This window comes from Lissotriton vulgaris, chromosome 4_1 (genome assembly GCF_964263255.1).
Source record: "Lissotriton vulgaris chromosome 4_1, aLisVul1.2, whole genome shotgun sequence".
Taxonomy (NCBI): Eukaryota; Metazoa; Chordata; class Amphibia; order Caudata; family Salamandridae; genus Lissotriton; species Lissotriton vulgaris.
Genome location: NC_141691.1, coordinates 518,171,493 through 518,190,489, shown reverse-complemented (window position 1 = coordinate 518,190,489; position 18,997 = coordinate 518,171,493). Strand labels below are relative to the sequence as shown.

General features: G+C 47.2%; 1 pseudogene across 1 annotated transcript in view; it reads right to left on the bottom strand.

Annotated features, from left to right (window-relative positions):
* The window catches only part of LOC147718916 (uncharacterized), a 288,616-nt pseudogene extending 270,575 nt beyond the window's left edge, over positions 1-18,041 (bottom strand). The window contains exon 1 of the transcript XR_015310016.1: positions 17,482-18,041. The product of XR_015310016.1 is annotated as an uncharacterized LOC147718916 (transcript). The remainder of the gene's footprint in view (positions 1-17,481) is intronic.
* Positions 18,042-18,997: the final 956 nt, after the last annotated feature.

The following is an 18,997-nucleotide window of genomic DNA, read 5'->3' as shown; positions in this document are numbered from 1 at the left end:
CCAGATCATGCAGAAAGTATGTGCAGGTCTTGGTATTAAACAGAAATGCCATGTGGCAAACCACCCTGAGTCAGCAGGATTGGTAGAGTGTTATAATGGTACTCTAAAGCTCAAATTGGCAAAGATTCAGGCAAACACAGGTCTCGCCTGGCCTGATGCCCTACCATTAGCACTTCTGTCTACGAGAACTCCTGTGCATTCTCGTTTAGGTCTGATTCCGTATGAGGTCGTTTTTGGGCGTCCAGCAAATGTCTGGGGAGTCCCTCGACCTAAAAAGTATTCTGATATTCAATACCCAATGCTGATTGACTATTTGCATGACCTCACCACTAAATTACGTGTTCTTCATCAACAGGTTCAAAACGCTTTGCCAGAGGCCTCCGCAGACCCAGGTCATTCCATCCAACCTGGCGACTGGGTCTGCGTGAAAAACTTTCAGCGAAAAAAGAATTTGGAACATCGTTGGGGCCCGCCGCAACAAGTGCTGCTGAATACACGGACGGCAGTGAAGGTTGTTGGGATAAAGAACTGGGTCAATGACGTGCACTGTAAGAGGGTACCTTTGCCTTTTGATCAGTGGATTTGTGAGGGCAAAGGTGATAACGAAAGTGAAAAAGTGCCTAGATTTATACCGTTTAGTAGTGCACGCCTGGACCACATGATCTCTGAGAAAGTAGACGACGACGTGTTACAGGAGGCCGTCCCAACACATCTGCGTTTGAACACGGTGAATCCAGAAGCCTTGTTTAAGGACCAGACGATCCCTAATAAAACTCGATATCATTTACGATCGAGGAAGACCAAAGACAATTGAACTTTTTCCTTTTTTACAATTTTTCTGATTATACCTTTTTGTTTTGAAAGACATTTTAATGTGTTTTCTTCCACTATCCATCAAGTTGCAGGGTCACGGTAGGAGTCTTAAGCTGTGACCCGAGTAGTGACCTAGGGTCTGCAGGACTTGCAGTGTCATATGACGGCTAACAATCACAGCTAAGTGATCTAGGAAGATTATCGTGAGCAACGCTTTTAGAGTAATGGATATTAAAGTGGAAGTTAATAATCAGACTGTAAATATGAAAAAAGACGTAAGAAATTAATGATTAGTCCATGTGGAATAACCCTATGTATTCTGATATGTTTATGTACTTTATTAGCGTGTGGAAGTTGGGTTGTTTATGTTCTGCAGCTATCACCTGTCCCTACATCTGTCTTTTTATCTTTTCCTACTACTGCCTCCCCACAACGGTTTTATACACTTTCAGAACACGAACAGATTAGGAGGACCGAATACTTCAACAATTTGTTTATTCAGTTATTGCATCAACACCAATTAGTGATGAATACTACTGATTGTTGGGTTTGTGGGCTCATGCCTCATAAAACAGAGAGAGGTACAAAAGGGGGTGGTGATGGACGGAGCATCTGAATCAATCAAACACTCACACCCAGTCAAAAGATCTGGGCTTAATCCATCACCGTTCTTTAGCCCACTCTGCCACCCCAGTTCAGACATGGCTATATGCAAATCAGTCTGACCCTGTGCCTCATGGGAACAGTCCAGCCCGAACTGCCAAGCCATGTCTTCCCTGGACCGGAAACAAGCTTCCGAAGACCGGTTTCTGGCATTACAGCCGTCTTCAGCCCGGCTTGCTTGAATCCAGTGGCAAAGTGAGCAAGGGACTCACGTCTGAGCATACCCTGCCACACTTATGGCGGACAAAAGCGGTACAAAAGGGGGTGGTGATGGACGGAGCATCTGAATCAATCAAACACTCACACCCAGTCAAAAGATCTGGGCTTAATCCATCACCGTTCTTTAGCCCACGGTGAAGCCTGCATCACGAAAAACAGAGAACATTAGAATGATGCTACAGCAACAGCTCGATGACTTCATGGCCATTGACATTGACTCAGATTGACTTGAGTCCCTGGTGTATTGCCTGAGTAATGGCAAAAGGAGGGTCTGAGATTCTACGATTTCAGATTTCATCCCGTATCTAGCCACCATTTTGTGTCCTGTCGACATTTTGTGTTGCCCTCACTCAGGCAGCACGGCGAACGATGTGCTTTTGCTTTTCCAGCTGCTACGTGTCCTTTCAGTTAAAAAGTAACTCCATTGTCCTTCTTCATGAAACCCGATGTCAGGGTCTGGCTACGTTTGTTAATCCATGTCTGGTTCGATTGATCCCTGTCTCGGCCGACTATTTGCCCTCTCCTATTCTTTCCTTATACTATCTTATCCGATTGGCCTTCACTATTCTCTCCGTGTATGCTCCTATTACACAATCATCCTTTGAGACACACAAGTACGTCCTGCCACCTGCAAGAGGGGATTGTGGACACCATCAATGATTAATTTGTTGGGAGAGGTAGCACACTGGGACCAAGAAAGGGGCGTATTTGAGACACCTGATAGCTTGTTTTTCATCTTTTCTCATTGTTTCGTTTTGTATGTGCAAGGAGTAGGATATTGTAAATGTGTTTCCTATAAAAGATTGTGCGCCACGGATTGAAGTGGCAGTGTCCTTAGAATCCACCCCGCGTGTAACTTCTGGGACAGCTGTGCTTAGCTGCAGCTAATAAACCTGGCTTCCACGCTCAACGGAGTGTCTCGTGTCTCTGTTAGTTACAAGGCAGGTGAATCCAGGGATTTAGGCGTGCCCTGCGCCGCCCGGCCCATAAGGCCCGGTTCTCCAACTGGCGCCTAACGTGGGGCGTTTTCAGAGGTAGCGGTTCAGCCCGAGGGTTGTGAGAAGCCCCGCAAGAAAATTCCGGAGGATTCGCGAGCCACGTCAAGAGACCCCTGTATGTCGAAGTGGACCGAAGGTCTTTTACAGCGCGGCTACTCCTTTCCGACAGCTGCTGATGACTGCTGCCTTGACTACCGCCCTGCCTTGGACCCTCTGGTGATGATTGGTATCGCGAGACATTAGACGGACCTCCATTGGCTTGAGAAGACCATTTAGTTAAGTATTTGTGGGTAGCCCCCACTTCTTTGTTTTGTTTTTGATTTTTGTTATTCGTCTGCTGCAATAGTCGAAGCCGAGGGGTGAGTATTTTTGTACAGTGTTCTTTGCTGTCACTCCTTGAAGTGCCCTGCGCCGCCCGGCCCATAAGGCCCAGTTCTCCAGCCCTCTTGCCACCACAGAACCTACCCCTTGATGACTTAGCCGGGCCAATAGTTTCCTATCCTCAACTGACTTTTTGACCATTTTCTCCAATGCAATGGTGCACTGAACAGTTTTATTTTTTAACACATTTTTATTCGTTTAGAAACCACCAAGCAAGAATATACATTAACATTCACATTTCATCATCACAATGCAACCATCTGTAGATAAATCACATTCCCAGTCCATATCTTGTCTTGCTTCTATGGGCAACCACGGGCACTGTAAACAGACTTTTCAAGTTGAGTCCAACAGTTTACTCCTGCCCCACTCTGCCAGGGCCGAGGTGCTGGGGAAGTTCCATCGCCAACCGATATCTCTCTTACTCACCAATGCAGCGACATCCACAAATGGTCTGTCATCCCAAGAGCCACCCAGTTGATCAATCATCCCCAATAGAGCTACCCTAGTAGTCATATCAAGATCACACTCCAAGACTTAGGAGAGCTTACTGCACACCTGCTGCCAATACACGGTAATGACCGAGCAAACCCAAACAACATGATAGAAGTCAGCTGGAGCTTCGGAGCACGAAAAGCAGACCGGATGGAGAATTTTGCCTGCCCTATGTAATCGTATCGGGGTAAGGTATGTTGTATGCAAATAAGTTTAATCAGTCGAAGACGAGCAGCGATAGCCAGCATGCACAGGGCCAAACAATCCTCCCTCCAATCTGACTCACTAAGTTCACCAACCCAACCCCCTTCCCCAAACCCACCCTCCAGCAGAGTTGAAGCTTCTCAAAAGCATGAGGAGCAGTCGCAAAGGGTGACTGATAAACCTGGGATATTGTGCCTCTACAAATACTACCCATAAACAACTTGGCCTCCAAGGAACTGAATTACGGGACCACAGTGTCTGGAGGTATGTTAGCTATGAGTATGTGAGGCACTTATGGAGTAGTATTCGGTTAAGCTCATATGAAGCTTGTAGTTCTTGGAAGGGCAAATATGTTCCCCGGCATAAACGTTGCCACGGACCGAGATGCCGATCACATCCCCTTTATGGAAGCCCTCTAAGCAAGCAGAATGATGAAGCCAGCACCCCTTCCATAGGGGAGTCATCCATGTCAATGTGCTATTCCAGCCTATAAAACGCAGCACGGAGTGCCAACAAAGGACAATCACACAAGTAAAATCAGGAAGGCTGCCTGGTAGTGGAGTGCCATATAGCATGTCCTGAAAGCGGTTGAAACTTAGAGATGTAAGCTCCTCCCCGGTGTGTCAGTTCATCCCATCCGCATTAAACCAATCATTGACCACAATTAATTGGGAGGCCAGATAGTAGCAATAGAGGTCCACCATCCGATCCCACCATCATAGGGAGACTGGTGGCCATTGCGAAACACTACACAGGAACAGCCACCCAACCAATGAAAGGAGCTGAGAGTGAAATTAAGAGCGTGGAACCAGCTCGGGGGGGATCGGGAGTGGGAAATTTTGAAATATGTAAAGAAATCTGGGAAGGATCATCATTTTAAAGAGGGCAATAAGGCCCATCACATGCAGAGAAAGCTGCGACCACTTCTGTATAACACTTTTCATTTAGGACACCCGTGGGCCAAATTAAGTTGCCTTATGAGGTCAGGAAGCATGGAAACGTGGAACCCCAAGTACCTGAAAGAAAGACGTCGCAACAGGATATCAGAGGGCTATTGTTAGGTGCCAGTGCCGCCCCCCAGTGAGACCTAATAAGGATTTGGAAGTGTTCACCTGGAGGCCCGAAGCCTCCCCACACAAATTAAAAAGATTGAGACAACAGGGCCCCGAAGTAGGGGGGTCAGCTAAAAACAGCACTTTGTCATCCGCATAAAGAGTGATCCTCACCTTGGCCTCTTTATCCCATGACCTATGAAGTTGGGATTCACAGCCGATGAGCCATGCCAGGGGCTCAATTGCAAGGACAAACAATGTTGGGGAAAGAGGACAACCCTGGTGCATATTCCGTCTAATAGGGAAATGATCCAACAGCCAGCCGTTGATTTGGACCTGGGCATATGGCTGCTAACACAGGGCCCCAATAAGGCGACACAAGTTCTTCCCTAAACCAGCGTGTGCATTAACAGCTTCGAGAAAGGACTATTCCACCCTGTCGAAAGCCTTCTCAAAATCCAAGAGAAGCAACACCACGGGAGGGCGGTGGACATACCGAACCTGGAGATAGCCACTTATACTCTTCAGATACAGTGGCTCATACTGAGCCCAGGCATAAAGACACACTGGTTGTGATGGATCAGGTACGGTGAGGCGAGTCATAGCTGGTTGGCCAGGATTTTAGCATAAAGCTTGATTTCTGTATGAAATCATATCACTCAATCTGTAAAAGGAGTACCTCTCAGGAAGGGGGTGGGGGGGGGGGGTTCCCAGCTTTGGTAGGACCACTCTGGAGGCATGGTCCATGGCAGGGGGAAATAAGCACTGGTTGCTTCAGCATAGAGTTTGAGCAGGAAGGGGGTCAATTCACTTTCACTTTGAAACCGTCAGTAATACTCAACGGGGATTCCGTCAGGTTTGGGCGTTTTGCTGGCCGGCATATCTGAGAGGGCAGAGCAAATTTACTCCTCTGTAATGGGTTCATTCAGCTCTTAAGCTAGGATTGAAGGAAACTCAAGTAGCAAATGTCACGCAGTAGTGGGTGTTCGAGCCCGAGGGGGGTGGGGTCTGCAGGAATAAAGGTCATGATAGAAGGACGTCAAAGACTGCAAGATATCGGGGGTTCAGGACAGATGCTGACCATCTGCATCAATCGTCTGAGGCACTATGCAAGATACGGTGTTGTGAGCCAATGAACAAGGGCTCCCTGACTTATCGCTGTGCTCGTATAGGTTATGTGTTCTGGCCCAACAATACTGGCGGGCATCCTCATTAACAAGGAGCAAAACATAGTCGTGGGCTATGGAAAGGAGCTGTGCGGGATCAGGGGCACGTCCTCCGGAACCTGAGCTTCAAGAACCATGGTCACATGCCGGCCTTCGAAAGAGTGGCCACCGACGTGGTTTGAGAGCAGAAGGCTCGGAATCTGAGCATTAATAATCGGCCGGCCCCCATCAAGACCATGAGGCTTATAGGAACAGGTCCGTCGTCTCCTCTGGGGCCTCGGGCAGTGCCTCAGTGCGCTCCACCACTGGGTTCAGGGTTCTCCGGTGGGGCATAGGGGTCCCTCCTTGCCTCCCCGCAATCCATACCCAGGCCTCTTCTCGAAAGGAAAAAAAAAAGGATTTAGAGTTGAATATGACCTTTAGCTTTGGCAGGAAGTGCATAATACATTGGAGGTTCAATGTCAGGAGTTCTTGCTTGACCTCTATGAAGGATTGGGGGCATTGTTGAACAGCCCTGGTGTAGCTGGGAAACAGCATGATGTATGTGTTCTGAAAATAAAGGTCATGCCGCCCATGGGCCTCCTTGAGAATCACGTTGCAATCTTGAAAGTTAAGGATCTAAGCTATCGGATGATGTGCTGGGGCCGAGTGTGTTGGAGGGCGGGGGGGGAGTTTCAGGGCCAAGGATCTGTGAGCACGCTCCAATACAAACCACGGCGAAAGAACAGATTCCAAAACCACAAGCGAAAACAAATCCTCCAAGAACCTCATAGCGTTGGTCGCCTCTGACCACTCCAGGAAGCACACTAGGCACATGTTATTGTGACGAGCGGTTCTCAGCATCCTCTTCACGCTCCTCCAGTGTCGCCGCCATGGTCAGGAGTCCAGCCACCTGCTGCTTCAGGATGGACACATCATCTTCCACAAAAGGCACCCTGCATTCAGTCTCACCAACCCTGGCAGCCAACTTGCGGAGATCCTGGCAGAGAACGTCCATCTGTACCTCATCAACCCAGTTCTCCAGTACCGCTTTCGAGTTTTGTAAGGCCTGAAAATAGTGGCTTAGTCTGGTTAGGTCTGTCCCACAGGGTCCGCTGCCCCAGAAGTCCCCCCGGAGGCAGCCAGACCCCCCCTGCGATGCAGTGGAACAATCCACTTTGGTGTGGGCTGGGGAAGGCGGCTGGGCTTTGTCGTTACCCATGATGAAACGTGGAAAATTAGGTCTGCAAAGCAGTTTAAGAAGGATGATCCCATGCCCAGGTCGCTTACCAGTAGGTAGCACAAGCAGCCAGGGTGCAGCAGGCAACGAAGCAGGTGGGAGACAGTGATCAGCGAAGGAAGGATGAAATGTAGATACGTCCACCATAACCCGCTTGCCACACGGTAACACAAGCAGCCACAGCACCTCCGGGAGTAAAGGGAGGTCAAAACAGGCTGGGCATGAGGAAGTGTGATCCAGGAAGGGAAGAGCCGCCAGTCAACGTACAGGTCCCACGGTGAAGAAAAGTCTCGAGACCAAGGGTGTTTACGCCTGGGATCGCTTAACAAAGGCAGATTGACAGGAATCCCCCCCTACACTTCTGGGAGAGACCATTCGGCCCCTCACCAGCCAGTCAGGCAAACCAGCCAAAGCAAAGGACAGTCAGACATCTGGGGGATAAATAGGTCACGGAGAGCACCTCAGCACGGCACAGAGATGACGAAAGCCCAGGGAACACCATGAAACATGGACCCCCCCTTCCAGTCGTCAACATTGAAATTGCCTCGTGGGGGGGGGGAAGGAAATTAGGGCACCCCCCGCACTGACCTGCAACAGCACTCCATGCTCCCCAGGATCCAGCTGCCAGCCTCCAGACCGGGGGAGCAGCAGGCTACAGACTCTAGAAGCAGAGGCCACCCCCAGGCAAGCGGTGATGAGGCAGGATACACACCCTCTAGTAGTGGCGGTCGGGAGCCCCCAGGGCCAAGCCACAATCCTTAAAGGGCCAGCTGTATATCTCCAGGCCGTATGCATAGGTGGGCCACAGCTCTAAAAATCAGCTGATCCGCTGTGCCTGGGTGAGTCCAGGGGAAGCAAGAAACCGAGGCAGTCGCTTATCCCCGGGGAAAAGCCACAGTCCTCCAAGTGCCGCAAGAGGCAGTTGATGCTCTCCTAGGGTCCAGCCTCAATTCCAGAGGGCCTTGAGTGATGCTGCCGGGAACGCTGGAGGCAGCCCCAGCCAGGAGACAGAAAGATCCAAATCCTGCCATACGCTCTCTAGGGCCGGAACTCCATTAACCAGTCGGGCCAGGGCATCCAACGACTCCAGTCGTCCTTAGCCAGTTGCAAACAACATTCAAGTGGCCTTGCCTTCCTAGCGCTGCACCAGGCTCAGCCTATTGCCATCAGGTTGCACAACCAGCGACGACATCCAAAGCCAGGAAACGCTGCTTACAGTGCTGCTAAAGCTCTGGTCCCGGTGATCCCAGCCGCAGTGGGTCACCAACAAATGGAGATGAGGACAGAAAGTCCTCAAGAGCGACTGCTCGGGCAAAATATTGATGCATCCCCCGTGCCTAACCGTGTTGTATTGTAAAAATATTGGGATTCCTGGTAGACCATGCACTAAACATGCAAGACAAAGTCAGAGTACTGTGTGGTAAATGTTTTGCCATGCTAAAACTACTCAGGAGACTTTTTAAGTGGATCTATTTGAACTGGAGGAAAACGAGCACATTTGACCCTGTTGACCAGCAATCTAGACTATGGGAATGTGCTTTATGTTGGCATGGCCGACTATTTTTTTTTCAGTCTACAAGTCATTTAGAATGCTGCTGCCGTAACAAGAACAAGTTTAGTTCGGCTTCAGCTTGCGTGAAAGAACTTCACTGGCTGCCTATGAGACAAAGAGCCAAGTTCAAACTACTATGCTATGCGCACAGCACTTTATACAAAATTGGACCCATAATTTTACAGGACAAACTGTAATTTTATGTCACCCTCGGGTGACCTTAGGCCAGGCAACCACGCTCTAGCCAAAACCATAGACTAAGTCTTAGCGGGGGAATTGCTCCTTTTCCTATTTGGCAACTACTCACAGGTACAAACTCCTGTTAAAGCTTTGTCTCACCGGGGAACATGTGAGATTCAGAAAGAAGCTGAAGACGTGGCTTTTCTCAAGACTCAAGCCCTGATGTCCGTGGATTATTGCTCCAGACCCGATGCTTTATGTTACATGTCACTAATCCTCCAAACAGGTTCTCGCTTATCCTAGCGCTGAAATGTCCCTTGGGATGAATGTTGTGCTTTACAAATACAATACATGAGAGGAGGAGGTTAGGAGCGCCTCAAGCTGCGACCGCTATCTTGACCGCCTTAGCCACGCCCACGGGCCAAACAATTTACGCCCTGAAAACTGGATTTATCAGTAAAGCTTTCTGCCCTTCATCCACCTTCCAATTCCCCAAACAGACCTGCCTAATGGCCTGAATAGCAGCGCCTGCCGATGCCGCAGCTGCCCTCAAGGTATCAAATGAATTGTCCAACAACATCCTGGTCTGTTGCTCCATCATTGCCAAGGTTGGCGTAATATCCTTCTCTTTCTCCATCATCTCTGCCACACTCTGATTGCCCTTCAACAGTGGCTGAACAATGTACAACAGAAATACAGAAGCTCTAATGAAGAAATTGGCAGCAGCATAAGACCGCCTAACCGCCGTCTCCACCCGTTTGTCCACAAGATCCGATGTTGAGGCACTGTAAGATATAAAATTCCCTTGGGAAGACAGTCCTGCCAATAATTAATCCACTTTTACTGACAGCTGGAAACCTTTAGCAAACCTACAAATGGCATACCTCTTTGTCAAATAGTGTAGAAAGGCTGTCTTATCAATGTCCTGCTATTCATTGCCCATCACCTTCTCAATAGAAGCATGCAGCAGTAGGGACTCAGGCTACCGTCGCTGGTACTGAATGAAGAAATCCTCAGATTCCTTCAACACCGGAAGCAATGTAAAAGCTATATTATCCTTGATATGCTGTAGGACCTCCTTCCATTCCTGCCCTGAACATATATCCCTCTTAGATCATCCTCCTCGCCATCAGCATCTGTATTGACAGAAGGTTTCACGAGCTTCCTCTTAGAAGAGGATGGTCCCTCTCTCACTCTCCTTAAATGCTACAGCGACTGTAGCCTGAATCACCTGTATGGCCTGCAATAAAAGAACATTAGCCTGAGTCTGCCGCTCACTGCTACAGCCTGCTGTCCACTGGCAGAAGTCAGCCATGCAAAGTGTCACACATCCGGTGTGACACTAACGCATTTTAAGTTACATTACCGCATGCGAAAGGATTGTCACGCAAATCAGCGTATTTAAAAGCAGAGTGTATTACCAGTATTGGAGGTTGTCACCGTCAAGCCTGACTAAAACTGAGAGTCTGTGGCTTATGCGCGCTGCTCCGGCAGGCTTGGAGTTCAGCTAAGCTAAGGCTGCAGGCAGCTCTAGTTCAGCTGCTACAATCTATCATAATTGAATCTAACTGCCGCTCCTCGGCTCTTATTGGCAGGCTGATGTCATCGCGGGGGGCGTCACTGCGGAAGCACGGGCAGTTTATTTTGGGATCTCGATGCGGCTGGATAGTTTGCGGGCGGCGCAGTATGTTATCATCTTTAGAGGTAGCGCTGCCTATAACTACGGCACCGTCTGCCGGCTTTCATCAGCTCGGGCACCACGTGCTAGCTATTGTTATTACCGCCCCCTTTGAATCATGAAATATCTTACTGTAGACGACGGAGAGAAGTCAGTGACTCCGGGGCCGCCTGGACAGACTGGAGGTGGAGGGCCTTTCTTCTGTGAGGTTAGTGAAACTTTGCTATTGCCTCATGTTCGACTGGTCATGGTCAGTGGGGGAGAGAGCCTGTGTGTGCTAAGTTGAGATGCTGGCTGAGCTCCCACCCCCACGTGCAGCTCTTCCACCGTATCTCGGTTATCTCTCCTCGGTGAAGCCTTGGGAGAGGCAGCGGGTCTCTGAAGCGACTGGAAAGGTTTTTTTACTGCTTGGTAAAGGAGAACCCCACCCACCCCCTCATTGGGCCTCCTTGTTCAGAGCTTCACTCTCTTCCTCACAAGTAGTGGAAAAGAGATAAGAAGCAGCACATGACGGTCACGGCAGATCTTTCACTTATTCAGAAACATTCAGTCTGCCCGGGTCAGGGCAGCTAACACAGCACAGCAAACCCCACTCTCACAGCGAACCAATATTTATTAGAGCTTCTTATTAAATAGAATAAACTGTGCCATGTTTAATCGCGACGTCCAATTAAATGCCACAGATTACTTTCGATTTATTAGGGCATTTTAAACTGCAGAGAATTGTAAACATTTAAAATAATAAAAACAGACAGTGTAAACATACCTGAGAGCTTACCCAGTTCTATGTGTGAAGTGTGGCTTATCTCAATCAGGTGCCTACACAGACAGCTACAAACAAATGCACTCCATTCTAGACGTATTCTGAGTTTGCCTGTTCCCCTGTCACTCACACAGTAGGTCTCTGCTTTGTTTTTCAGTTGCGTTACAGCTCAGGTCACTGGTGGCTGTTGAGTGAGACTGCGAGTCACTCAGCTGATTAAATGACATTTTGAACCACTTCCAAGCTGCTTTATCTAATTTCCGCAATTTTAGCTAGAGTCTGATCAATGGAAGTAGTTTATATTTCTTACGTTTTGCAGCAGTTAACTTAGTTTCTCATTCCTCAAATGTGTGCAATTTCTGATATTATTGTTTCCCTCCTCTTCATTGCTTAATTTTGGTCACAAGATAGTGTCACTCATAGTCATTGAAATGTCACTCATATTTACTCTAAAGTTATTAAAATGTCACGCATAGCAATCTGAAACCTTGGCAGCTATGAGAAGTTCCCATAATTCTACCAGCAAAATCTCTGGAAAAATCCACTTCCTGGTTGCCGGTTTAAATAGTCACCAAGCAACGAGGGTACAGGGAATCTCGCTGGCTTCCTCATTGCCCAGCCAAATAATATTATGCAGACAGCACGTGCACTCTGTTTTCCCTGATTGCTGTGCCTCTGCGTAACACCTCACGGCTCTTATGCATTCCTCACGCTTAAATCTATGCTCTGAATGAGTGCCTGTGGTACTATTTCTCTATTCCCCCCCCCCCCCCCGCCCCCCTCAAAAAAAATCTAATGGATGGGAGGCCGCTCCTTCTCTCTTCTTGGTCCAACTCTGTGGAATTCCTTACATGATGTGATGCGGAAAGAGAAGCTGAACCCCAACTTCCGTAAGCAATTAAAAACTTGGCTTTTCAATCAACATTGCTAATTCAGATTTCCTGAGTCTCTTTTATGGCCTGCGCTGGGAAACCCTTGTTGGGTAGCTGTGCGCATTTGAAAAACAAATTAACATAACAGGGCGAAGGCTGGCGCGCTAACTTTGCTTGGAGGGTTCTGCGATGTAGCTGAAGCTAACTACGTGATTATTGTGGCAAGGAAGACTGATGAGGGGGTAATTTATCTCTGTGAGGAACTGCAGTGTCAGTGTTGAACAAAATGCAAGGATAGGGACAGGTACATGAACTAAGAACAAAACCACTATCTCTGTGCCTGACAAACGCCATTGGACAGTGACTTCTTTATTTGATGTTTTAGGGTATGTTCAGCTAGTGCAATATCTCATCCTACCAACCAGAAAGCCAAAATGCAGTAGAGTTGGATGAGCCACTAATTACTCGACCCAGATGCATGGATCTGGCTCAGACGGAGGTCATCTTAGACCCTTGAGCCAAAAATTAGCTGATCCTTCTTGTGATTTTTCATGCTGCCCCTCTTGTCTTAGTAACCCTTTTCTAGAAAGCCTTTCTGTTGTTAACTTGATTATATAGTATATGCATTTAATTAACTCAGGGTACTGATAACACTCCTCAAAGAATAAAAGGCAGAGCACTGACTTTTGATTAAAAAAAAAATTTGAGACCCCCAATCTAGTGGCTCAATCCCACAACTGGGATACCTGGGACAAATCCTGACTTTTCTGTTGGACGAATTGTGAGATCCTATGCAATTTCCTTAAGTCATGGTGCTTCCTTCCACAATTTATTTTATTTATTTATTTATTTATGTAAAGGGTTTTATATATATAGCGCTGGCTGGACCCAATAGTATCAGAGCGCTTTACAACATATTGGAAACAACAGAGTAATAATACAAAATGGTAATGAGGCATGGCAATTAGCAAAAAATTAGGGAATACAGTCCAAAAATAGTTAGACCAAGGACAAAAACAGACTAGGTAGGTGGAAATGGATGAGGAAAGCAAATTGCGTAGTAAGAGCGGGTAAGGGGGAGCGGGAAAGAGATCCAATATAGTGATAAGTGGTTTGATAAGGGGGAGAGGAGATTGATGGAGGGTGGGTGTGTAAGAGAAAAAAGAAAAGAAAAATAAAGGGTGAAAGTGACATCTGGGAAGAGAGAAACAAAGGAAGAACAAGGGAGTGGATAATGATCATGTATGGAGAAACTTTTATAAACAGTGAAACAATAAATTAAGCTCCCCAGTATTTGGTGAGAAAGAGCAGCTTGAGGTCTTTTTTGAAGCAGTCGTAGGAGGGATTGCAACGTAATCATTGGGAAGGGCATTCCAGATGGACGGCGCATTACCAGAGAAAGAGAAAGATTGAGTTGATTTCTTTTTGAGTAAAGGAGGGACCAGTACAAGTGCGTTAGTGCTTCTCAAAGTTCTAGAGCAACCTGCTTTGCGGAGTTTGTCAGAGGTAGGAAGGGGTATTTTGGAGGAGGGCTTTGAGAGTGATGCAGGCAGTCTTGTAGGTGGATCTGCCTTCAATCGGAAGCCATTTCAGGTTTTTGAGAACAGGGGAGATTTGTTCAAAGCGTTTGCAGTCAGATATTAGCCTGGCTGCAAGATTAAGGATCGATTTGAGAGGGGCTAGGTGGATTTTAGAAGTTCCGTTAAGCAAGGCGTTACCGTAGTCCATTTTGGACAGGACCAAAGATTGTACAACTGACAAAGTCATCAGCAGGAATAATAGGTTTGATTTTTTTAAGATGGTGCAGAGTTAGAGCGCACTTTTGGCAGAGTTTTTTTCTGGGGAGTAAGACGGGGGCTCTGGTTGATGCTGATGTCGAGGGACTTGACCGAATTAGAGATGGTGAGAGAGCAGTTAAGAGCATTAATGTCAGAGATCCAATTTTGGATCGGGAGCAGGTTGTTTTTCGGAGAGAATAGAATGATTTCAGTTTTTTTAGGATTTAGTTTTAGGTGGTTGTAATGGGACCACATTTGAATCTTAGTCACTGTCATTTAGATGTAAGACGTCATCATGGGATTTCATTCTGTAATATAGTTGTGTATCGTCAGCATAGAGGTGGTAGCGGAGTCCCGCTTGTTTAAGAATAAGAGTAAGGGGTTCCATGAAAAGGTTGAAAAGAGTGGGAGAGAGAATAGCGCCCTGGGGAACACCTAAGGTGATTGACTGAGGTTCCGAGAGGCAGTTGCAGACTTTAATTTGTTGGGTTCCGTGTTGGAAATATGAGGTGAACCCCTTGAGTACGTCGCCACCCAGACCAAAGCGTTTTTTGAAAGTATTGAGTAATGTTAAATGGTTAACAGTATCAAAGGCAGCAGAAAGGTTGAGTAGAAAAAGAAGGGAAGATTCACCTTTATCTAGGGGACCATGGATGTCGTCAATGATGTTGAGCATTGCAGTTTCAGTACTGCAGCCCTTTCTAAAGCCAGATTGTAAAGTGTCCAAGAGATTGAAGGTGTCAATATGTTTGTTCAATTGAAGCTGGGCAAATTTTTCCAGGGCCTTTGAAAGGAAAGGGAGGTTGGAGATAGGACGTAGATTGTTTAAGTCGTTGGGGTCGGCCATGACGTTTTTGATGATGGGAGTGATTTGGCCTAATTGAAGGGATGCATGGACACAACCATTTGCAAGGGAAGAGTTGATGATAGATATCCAATAGGGAGCGATGATGTTTTTTAGTTCTTGTACCCGATAGGCCGGGAGAGGATCTTTGGTGTGAGAAGAGGGTTTGAGCTTGGTAATTATGTTGAGGACATCAAGTTCGGAACCTGGGCTGAAATCGTTCCAGGAAGCATTGTTTTTAAGTTCAGAGCCAGAGTGGAAAGGTTCAGTGGGGGTGACAGCATGGGTGGGTTGGGCAGGATCAGTCGGGTTGATGAGAGAGGAAGAGGACAAGAAGGTGAGGTTAGGGAGGGGAGGTTGGAAAACTTGAGGGGGTGTAAGGGCAAAGGTTTGTTCTATATTAGAAATGTTTTCAGAAAAAAAGCTAGCAATTTCTTCGCATCTTTCAGCCGTGGCCATTAGTCTAGGGGGGCTGAGGATGTCTGGGATTTGACGATGTTAAATAGTTCTCTGGGACGATTTCTAGCCCGGTCCAGTTGAGCACGGAAGAAGGAGGCTTTCGCTTTAAAGATATGTTTTTTGTAGTTAGCCCTAGCAGTTCTAAGGAGGATAAGATTAGAGTGGGAGGGCTGTTGTCTCCATGTGCGTTCAGTCTGTCTGAGAGCATGTCTCTCAAAATTAAGGTCTGTATTGAACTAGGATCTGGAGGGTTTATTTTATTTAATTTTGAATTTTGATGGGGCTATTTGGTCAAGTGCTTTACTAATTGAATTATTGTAGTGCTCAGTAAGATCAGTGGGACTTTGAGATGGAGGAATGACCTGAAGAAAATCTATTATTTTCGTCTCAAGCTCACCAGGGGGAATAGTGTGAAGGTTCCTGGAGAACGTCTTTAGTTTTGTTACGTTGGCAGGAGGGGTGGGTAAAAAGTTATTGATCGAGAAAAGGATGAGGTGGTGATCAGATCAATCAATGGGGGTAATGTGGGAGAGAGATGCCAGGCCCCTGCTAGTGATAATAGCGTCAAGAATGGCACCTTTATAGTGGGTTGCAGAATCACATTGATGAGTGACCGAAGGGTCATCGCTTCTATTAAAGTGGAGGTTGAAATCTCTAAGGAAGAGGTTCTTGGAATGACAAAGATGACTGTATAAGAAGATCGGATAGCTCTTAGACGAAGGAGAGAGGTTCGCCAGGGGGGTGATAGATATTATGTAGGAAGATGGAAGGTGAACCCGGGACTATGAGTTCCGCACCAAGTTACTGTTAGGTAGTCGGGTTGTGATGGTTAGAAGGAGAGAGTTAAAGTTCAGATTTAAAAATTATGGCAAGGCCAGCTACAATTTTGCCAGACCTGTCCTTTCTGAGGATGGAGTAACCAGGAGGCGAGAGCATGTCAAGGTTTGGTGTGGAGAGGGGATTAAGCCAGGTTTCAGTCCAAAAGGCGATATCAATGCATTTGCTGAGGATGGTTTGGGCGATTCCGGTAGCGTGACATGAGGCTGAACGACAGTTAACGAGCATACCTTTGAGGGAATTGTGAACAATTGGCATGGTGGAGGAGCAGGGGTGGATACTAGTGAGTTGCTGAGGGGTCTGGGTGACACTGGGGGGGGGGGGGGCGGGATTCTACTAGTGCACATGATCACTGGGATATGAGTGAGATGGGGGGAATAAGAGGTGGGGGCGGTGTCGTGGGGGTAGTCATTTTTTAGGTCAAGAAGGGCGTTAAGGGGAGGAAGAGACTAGGGGAGAGGCGGATTAGAGGAGCCGACAATGCTTGGAGGTCTAGGAGGAGAGTAGTCACTGTTGAGAGTAGTCAATTATTCCCTTGGATAAAGAGCGCAGGGTGTATTTGCAAGGGGTCTAAGGGATCAGAGCCATGGGAATGTTTCTTAGAAGCGAGCGAGGTGACTTCATTCTTAAGTGAAGAGAGTTCTAAAACTATGGTTGAGAGATGGAGTTCAATGTTGTGGAGTGTTTGGGTAAGAAGTGTTGTAGAAAAATGGACTAGGAGATCTGTTGGAAGGTGTGAAATATCCAAGTTATTAGCGGTAGCGGGACTAGGAAGAGGAGAGAAACCGAGCGAGGGGGGAATAGAGTTGTGTTAGATTTATGAGGTGCAGGAGGAGACCAACATGGGCTTGTCTCTTGGTTCACTAATGGCTTCATTGTTACGACAGGGTGAGGCCATGAATATTTCTAAGCTCAGGTTTAGAAATTATACTTCCAAAAAATGTCACTAATGCAGTGATCGAATCTAAAGTGAAATGCTTTCATGAGTTAAACATATATACTTTTTTTAATGCTGAAGTATTTTATCATATTTTACAACGCGTTTGTTGAACAGTTTATATGCCATTTTGGTGACATCTTGGCTCGTGTTATAGCTCTTACAGCACCAACGCCTTGGCCCTGTTCTCTCAGTTAATTTGTCGGCTCACCAACCTACAATGCAATTGAACTTCAAAAAGGCTTAGACGCATCACAGAGCTGCAAAGTTTCACAAGGTTTCCTTTACATGCATTATCATCTGAAGCGCCCTCTAGCAAATCTAAGGATGAGACAAGAATGGATGCTTTCGGGTGAAGTGCTGGTGATTACCGGAGTATGCTGTTGGCGACCCTTTGCCCGCACACCCCGTCCAGACTCTTCCTGCCCAGATCCCTGTTGAAGCAGTCCAGACTCCTGCTGCTCCTGGCCCGGGAGGCCAGGCACACGTTGCCCCTCTGCTTGCAGGTGCACACCATCCTCCTGATGCCCCTCTGTATGTGGGTCAAGTTTAAGTTCCTCGTGCTCCTTTCCCTGCAAGTACAGTGAATTGTTCCGCTGTCCCTCTCCATGAACATTCAGCATCGGGTCCCGCTGCCACTTTCCCTGCAGATCTACTACAGCTTTCTGTGAGCATTTCCTTTGCAGCGTTCTTCTGGGCTTTCGGTGTCGGAGAACACTTTCCGGTTTTCCCTTCCTCTTAAAATACAATCTTGGGTCGTGCTTCTCCTGCTCTGCGTGCACAGTGACTGTATTCTCCTGCTGGCTTTCAAAATATGCTCTCGGTGTTGCTCTACGGCTTTCTGCTTCACTACTTGGTCACTACTTACACTGACCGTCCGTAAATTCAGCCCAACCTCCATTGTCCGCTAAAGATTTTCTCATGGTCGACACTTAGCCATAATTTCAGTGCTTCCGGGTCGCACTGTAGCCAATCGCATGGTTTAAACATTTTCTGGCAGTCGTCAGGGGTGTGAAGACCTAGAAATACGTATGGTTGGCTCGCATTGGGGCTTTGTGAGCGCTTCAGCCAATCACCGTGGTTTGCACAGAATCCCGACATGCTATTGGAGGTGGAATCAAAACGTGATTTTACAATGTTCTAAACACTCGCGCCGACCTGTCTTAGTGACAGGTGGCGGCCGTAGTAGCGAAGTACGTGTCTGGGCATATCTTGCTGGCTGAAGAGCTGACCTGAAATAGCCACTCGCTAGGCAGTAAAATTTGAGCAGGGCTGACCCGAGAGACGTTCTGCGATTTCTACCTCCGAACCTGGAAAAGGGAGTAGTTAGGGCGGTGCATGTTGATAACTTCGGAAAATAGAATGGGAGTTCGGGGAAGGGGTTTTCCTTCGTTTGGTCACATTGTGCGATGGCCAGGCAACGCAGGGCTTTGAGTGGGATGAGAAAACTGGAGGGTCAATCAAAGGGGCGTGGCCAATGTAATTGAGGACGTGGCTTAAAACACATAAGCTCCCATATCATAAGTCTCAGACTTGTGTTCTTTGTGTATTACAGATAATCTGTCTTTGTTCCAACATTTACCATCTTCTAAGGTTGCTGCAAAATCACTAAAGCTGATCACCTTTTTAGGGGATTAAAACCAGGCCACTCTCTTCCCTCCTCTGTAAGGAAACTTCACTTGCACCCAATCCTCTGTAAGGAAACTTCACTTGCACCCAATCTCCTACATTCACCTTCAGAACTCTATGTGCTGATGTGGAATACTTATCTTGACCCACCAAATGTTTCTCATTCACACCATGCATACGTTCTTCAGGCACCATCTTCTTTTTCATCCACAATCTGTTTATCTTTGATCCTGGTAGTCTTCCTTTAAGTAGCACAAA